This window comes from Rhinopithecus roxellana, chromosome 7 (assembly GCF_007565055.1).
Source record: "Rhinopithecus roxellana isolate Shanxi Qingling chromosome 7, ASM756505v1, whole genome shotgun sequence".
Classification (NCBI taxonomy): domain Eukaryota; kingdom Metazoa; phylum Chordata; class Mammalia; order Primates; family Cercopithecidae; genus Rhinopithecus; species Rhinopithecus roxellana.
In genome coordinates this window covers 30,927,895-30,935,146 of record NC_044555.1, presented here as the reverse complement: position 1 = coordinate 30,935,146, position 7,252 = coordinate 30,927,895, and the positions used below count along the sequence as shown (strand labels likewise).

Below are 7,252 nucleotides of genomic sequence, written 5' to 3'. Positions count from 1 at the left end.
TTCACTCGGGCGTAGCCATCCTCGCAGCCTGATATTCGGGTTGGGCGGTCCCGCGGCCTGGGCGTAGGGACTTAACAGTAACAACAGCAGCGGCGACGGGGGCGGTGGCAGCAGCAGCCGCAGTCTCTTCCTGAACACGAGCACCACAGGCGCCCGAAAGCCGGCACAGGCGTTTAGAGAAAATAACAGACGATACTGATGTTGAAGCAATGCTTGAGGTTCCTTACAAGAAGGCTGAGAACCAGTTGAGCAGGGCCAACGGCCATGAAGAACGTAGCAAAAAGAGGGAAAAAAAGCAAGAGCAGAAGTCGTAGTCGTGAACGAAAGAGAAGCAAAAGTAAAGAACGGAAGTGAAGTAGAGATAGAGAAAGGAAAAAGAGCAAAAGCCATGAAAGGAGGCGAAATCGAAGCAGAGAGGCGACGGAGCCGTTCCAGAAGTCGAGATCGACGATTTAGAGGCCGCTACAGAAGTCCTTATTCTGGACCAAAGTTTAACAGTGCCATCTGAGGAAAGATTAGGTTGCCTCATAGTATCAAATTAAGCAGACGACGTTTCCGAAGCAAAAGTCCGTTCAGAAAAGACAAGAGCCCTGTGAGGGAACCTGTTGATAATCTAACTCCTGAGGAAAGAGATGCAAGGATAGTCTTCTGTATGCAGCTGGCGGCAGGAATTCGACCAAAGGATTTGGAAGAGTTTTTCTCTACAGTAGGAAAGGCTCGAGATGTGAGGATGATTTCTGATAGAAATTCAAGACGTTCCAAAGGAATTACTTACGTGGAGTTCGTGGATGTTAGCTCAGTGCCTCTAGCAATAGGATTAACTGGCCAACGAGTTTTAGGAGTGCCAGTCAATAGTACAGGCATCACAGGCAGAAAAAAAACAGAGCTGCAGCCATGGCAAACAATGTACAAAAGGGAAGTGCTGGGCCTAAGAGGCTTTATGTGGACTCATTACACTTTAACATAACTGAAGATACGCTTCGTGGAATCCTTGAGCCTTTCGGAAGGATTGAAAGTATCCAGCTGATGATTAACAGTGAAACTGGTCAATCCAAGGGATATGGATTTATTACATTTTCTGATTCAGAATGTGCCAAAAACACTTTATAACAATTTAATGGATTCGAACTAGCAGGAAGGCCAATGAAAGTTGGTCATGTTACTGAACATGCTGATGCTTCGAGTACTAGTTCATTTTTGGACAGTGACAAACTGGAAGGGACTAGAAATGATTTGGGAACAACTGGTCGTCTTCAGTTAATGGCAAGACTTGCAGAGGATACAGGTTTGCAGATTCCACCAGCAGCACAGCAAGCTCTACAAATGAGTGGCTCTTTGGCATTTGGTGCTGTGGCAGAATTCTCTTTTGTTATAGATTTGCAAACAAGACTTTCCCAGCAGACTGAAGCTTCAACTTTAGCTGCAGCTGCCTCTGTTCAGCCACTTGCAACACAGTGTTTCCAACTCTCTAACATGTTTAACCCTCAAACAGAAGAAGTTGGGTGGGATACAGAGATTAAAGACGATGTGATTGAAGAATGTAATAAACATGGAGGAGTTAATCATATTTATGTGGACAAAAATTCAGCTCAGGGCAATGTGTATGTGAAGTGCCCGTCAATTGCTACAACTATTGCTGCTGTCAATGCATTGCATGGTAGGTGGTTTGCTGGTAAAATGATAACAGCAGCATATGTACCTCTTCCAACTTACTACAACCTGTTTCCTGATTCTATGACAGCAACACAACTACTGGTTCCAAGCAGACGATGAAGGAAGATATAGTCCCTTATGTATATAACTTTTCTTCTTTCTTGAGAATTCATCTTATCTTTTATTTAGATAAAAATAAAGAGGCAAGAATCTACTGTCATTTGTATACAATTCCTGTTACCTTGAAAAAACAAAAATGTTAACTGGAATGCAGCATGCTCATTCTCCCTAAAGAGCAAATCCCACTGTATAAAAAACTGTTCTCTTGTTCTGCCTTTTAAAATGTTCGTGTAGAAAATTAATGAACTATAGGAATAGCTCTAGGAGAACAAATGTGCTTTCTGTAAAAAGGCAGACCAAGGATGTAATGTTTTTACTGTTTCAGAAGCCTAACTTTTTACACAGCAGTTACATTTCACATTTCACTAATGTTGATATTTGGCTAATGGTTGAGCAGGTTTCTGAAATACACATTTACTGTATGGGAATACAAGACAGCTAAAGGGCTGTTTGGTTAGGATCTCATCTTGCATTCTGATCAATTGGCAAGAAAGGGGGATTTCAAAATTATAGTATTTCTTGGTAGTATCTTTTCAATTAATTTATCTGTAAAAGTTTCTTCGTAAATACTATGTGTTCTGGTGTGTCTTAAAATTCCAAACAAAATGATCCGTGCATTTCCTGAAGATGTTTAGTGAGAGTCTGGTAAGCAAAGCAGTCTGAGAAAGAAATAGGAAATGCAGAAATAGGTTTTGTCTGGTTGCATATAATCTTTGCTCTTTTTAAGCTCTGTAAGCTCTGAAATATATTTTTGGGTTACTTCAGTGTGTTTGACAAGACAACTTGATATTTCTATCAAACAAATGACTTTCATATTGCAACAATCTTTGTAAGAGCCACTCAAATAAAAGTCTCTTAAAAAGGCAAAAAAAAAAAAAAAAAAAAAAAAAGAAAGAAAGAAAAAAGAAAATTACTATAGCGTAAACAAGAATGGGTGAAGGTATGTCATCTTGAGTAAGCCAAAATAATTGTTTTAAGAAACCTTGGCACATTCATTGTAAACCAATCATATCCGACCCATTATGTGGGTATGGAGTGGCTGTGTGCCCAGTCTGTTGAATCAGTCAGTGAATAAATGAATACAAAACATGCAGCTTTCCTACCCCCCTTGAAGAAGGACTATAATTGTGTGTCTGTCCACCAAAATGGTGGTTCTCAGTGTGGTCCTCAGACCAGCAGCATCTGCATCAACCAGGAGCTTGTTAGAAATGCTAATTCTCAGGCCGCAGCTCAGACCTATGGACTCAAATACTCTGGTCGTGGGGCTCAGCCGTCCCTGTTTTAATAAGCCCTCCAGGGGATTCTGGTGCATGCTTAAGTGTGAGAACACTGCACAAGAAAATGGTTGTTTGTTAGATGCCTCAGCGTTCTTAATTACACTCCAAAGAAAGAATTGTCATTCTTTCTGAGGATTCTGTTCTTGAACTCTTTCACTGTTTCATGGAAGCATCTCCCCAATGAATTCAGGGAGATGAACCACAACTCAGTGTTTGTTTTTAGTGATTCCAAGAGGTCAAACTGATGCCCATTGTCCTGACAGAGGAATGAAGGCTCAGCTGCTGGGCCTGGCGGGCCTCCTGCTGGTTGAGGAGAATGGAAATTGACCAGGATGTGGAGATCTCGAATGGTTGCAATAACTTCCAAATCTATTTTTTTCTTTCTCTTATTTAGGTTGTGTTGCAAATGAAATCCAATCCATATTTTCCCTAATTTACATTTAAAATGGTTCAAATGTTATGTTGATAGGAGATGAGTGAGTCCCCAAGAGACCTGATGAACCTACTAAAACTTAGTCTTCAAAACAGGGAGTTGCACTTTACCCAGTGCAAACAAAGTTTAGCCCTAAAAGGCCTGATTTGTATTTAACTTTCTTAGCCCAAAAGTTTGGAATATATTTTAATTTTCAAAACACATTCTCTCCCATTCTCCCTACCATCATCAATCACATCTGCTGCCTTTCCTTCTCATATAAACTAAGATGTGAGAGCTCTAACCTTATTTTCATAATCATATTCTTGTCTTTTATGGCTAAGGGATCATGAAACTCTGGAAATACACTAGTTACCTCTAAGATTAATTCAGTTCAACAACCATTTATTGTTGCCTGCACCAGGAAATAGGACTGGCCTGTGGTGAGAAAGGAGATTAAAAAAGAAAAAAAAAATTCAGAAATGAGTTGATCTTAGCTGAGAAATGACTATTTGGTGCACTAAATATATGTTTGATCATCATTTGCCCCGATTACTTGAGAATAAGACATAGCCTCTATATTAGATCTCTGAAATTTTTTTGGAGATTCTGAAGAGGATCTCCGTATTAGAGAACAAGCAATTTGATTAGTGGCTGGAGGAGGAGGAGGAGGAGGAAAGAGAGAGAACTGTGGCAACCTGCCTAGGCCAGGACAGGACACAGTCAAGCTGTCTTGTACCCAACTCCTCTATGTTCCCATGGTACTTTGTACATACTCCCATCTAGTACTCCCCCTCAAGGCAACTAATGATATACACATCTATTTCTCTTAATAAGACCATGAGCCTTTTGAAGGCAGGGGCTGCTTTTTTTTCTCAAGGAAATTGTGTTGAGTTGCCCCTGCTGCTCAATACAATGTGCATACTTCAACTGCTTCTCTTAGGCTGTTTGCAACTTGAGGCCTCATGGAGCATTACAGAGATATTATCACTTCGGCCTTACACCTAGGAGAAGAAGGCTCCTAGCCAGTGTAGGGCAGGGCCTTTTTAATTTTAAAATGCCAGAATTTAGGAATTCTTTTCCTTTATGGGAACCGATGGCCAGTAACTAGGTGTGGAGGCAGAAGAGCCCTGAGGAAATATGGTGAAAATAAGGAAGACAGAGAGATGAACCTCCCTCACCCCCACCTCCATCCCCACTCCATTCAGTGCCTCATCCCAAGCCAGTGTGTCAGTGTGCAAATTATTATTGCTGCATAGCAAATCACCCCAAAATTCTGGTTTTATAAAAGCAGCAATCACTGTATTATTTTTCCAAGCTTTTGCAAGTCAGGAATTTAGGAAGGGCTCTATTGGGGTGGTTCTGGCATAACATTTCCTGCTGCAGTTGCAGTCAGGTAGTAACTAGAGCTGGAATAGGTGGGGGACTGGAGCCTAGATGGCCATTTTTCTCACTCTTCATGAAGTCACAGGGCCTCTCCACATAGTCCCTCCATGTGGGACTTCCTAAAAGCATGGAGACTAGACTGTTTACAGGGAGACCCAGGATGGCAAGCATTAGTGTTACAGTAAGCAAGGTGGAAAGTTGAGTGGCCTTTTATGAACTAACCGCAGAAGTCTCATCATGTGACTTCTGTCATAGTTTATCAGTTGAATAGTGCCACAAAGCACACCCAGTTTCACAGAGAGGGGACATGGCCACCCCTCCATGATAGAAGGAGTGTCAAAACCACGTTGTAGAAGAGTGTGTGAGATGGGAGATACTGTTTCAGACATCTTTGGGGAATACATGATTTGCCATGGCCAGGAAGAGAGCTAACAGCTCTAACGTCTTTTTCCTTCCCGCCAAAATGGTTTCCTTAACCCCCTTCTCTCCCCACCAACACACATACACACCCTGCACTTTTTATTCCAGTTATATTTTTGTTTTTGTTTTACACTGAAGGAATCTGGCATAACATTAATGTTAAGAAGCCCTAAGGTTTCTGTCTAAGGAATGTGAATTTAGATTTCATAAAACTTAAACATGTCATAGGTTTGACTGTTCACATGGATTCCCAAGTACTTTTCCTAGGAAAGACTATTTCAAGTCCTGTTGGTGGGGAAAAAGGTAGATGAAAATCAATATCGATGGGTAGCATTGTACAAAAAAATGTGTGCTGTAGGTTATATTACCACAGAGGTAGTTTCCTGTGGAAACTTTTTCCCCCTAAAAAAGGTTTGACTGTTCAACAGTGAAACCTGTTCACATATATTCCCAAGTAATTTTCCCTGGAAATACTGTTTCAAGTAATACATACCTCCCAAATAAACCTGTTTACCACCAGTCATTTACTGGTGGTAAAGCTCAATTTTAAAATATTTTGAGAAACAGGACAAAACTTGGGTGGGGAAATCTAGTTTTCTATTACCCAAAGAAAAGTTAATTAATTAGTATTAACATTTGAAAAGACAAGATTAAAGTTTGTACCTTTTCCAAAGGTAATTTGTAGCATGTTCAATAGTAGCTGTCATATACTGGCAAAAAAAAAAAAAATCACTAATAAATCCATTCACAAATTGTAGATGATTTTCTTTTTCTAGAAATTTTAGCTTTTTAAATAAAGAACTGCCAGATTTTGAAGTTTCACTGAAAGCATCTAAAGCAAGCAGCAAGTAGCTATTGAGCTTGGTGAGATAATGACTATTTTCTTTAATTACCTTCCTACCAAATGTTGTGCTATTCAATATATTCTACACATAAATCATTCCAAAGACAAGATTCAAGCCATCACAGATTTGCATTTCACAAAGAAATATAAATTACCCTTGTCTCTATTTTCCACATTGATGATCTGTGTAATGAGCTGAAGAGGTAAGACTCAGGAAACCATCTTCATTAACAGTAAACTAAGAACAATTAATAACATTTTTTAAAAGAAGGAGGAGAAGCCATTACCTGGGGCTAGATAATTGAATTGTATAAACTTGTTGAAGCTTTACTCTAACTATAAGTATGTTTGCAAGTAATTATCACCCACAGCATAAATAACTTTATAATATTCTACCTGAGTCAATGTTAGTCAGATTTGCAAAACACAAAGGAAAATAAGCAATTAGTTGATTCCTTATCCAAGAAAAGCATATTACTTAGTTACAAATAATTCCAAAATTCCCAGGGGAATGAGTGGGCAGAGACTGGTCCTGTACAGCCTATGACCCAACTTCAGATGTGGCAAGCAGGTCCCCTGTTGACAGGAAGGCCACCTTCTGATAAATTGCAGCCCAAGCTTCCTTTACTTTTCTGAAAGCCCTTAATAATAACACGGAGTTGTAAAATACGGAAGTCTGAGGGCTGGTATTGTAACCTGAGACAGTTTTGGGAATCTTCATATGGGTAGTACCTGAAGTGCACCTCTTGATTATTCCCAGAAGCAAATTTTCAGAAGATCTTCTGCCAAGAGCTTCAGGTCTGTGAGAGAAAAACCTTGGGGGTGGGGGGCAGGGGGGAAGGTAGGGGGGTACATAACCATGCTGTGAAATTCCTGGGCTAAATATTCATTTCAAAACAATAAGGTAGAAATGGAAACACTGAAATAGTCTATAAACTATCTAAATATTGTCACTACATGATTTTTCATATTAATGCACTCATCTCTCTCCCTGTCAAAACTTCTGGCTGCTTTGCTGAGTCCTATCAAATAATTATTGGGGACTCATTTTTCTGGAATGAACAGAGGGCAGGATCGACTTCTCTGAAGCTGAAGTTTAGAGGAATGTCTGTATTTGAAATCTCACTTGTATAACACCCA

At 40.0% G+C, this 7,252-nt stretch overlaps 1 pseudogene across 1 annotated transcript; it reads left to right on the top strand.

Annotated features, from left to right (window-relative positions):
• The first annotated feature begins 213 nt into the window (after nucleotides 1-213).
• On the top strand, nucleotides 214-1,922 carry LOC104669218 (annotated as a pseudogene). The gene has a single exon (XR_748958.2). The product of XR_748958.2 is annotated as an RNA-binding protein 39 pseudogene (transcript).
• The last annotated feature ends 5,330 nt before the right edge of the window (nucleotides 1,923-7,252 follow it).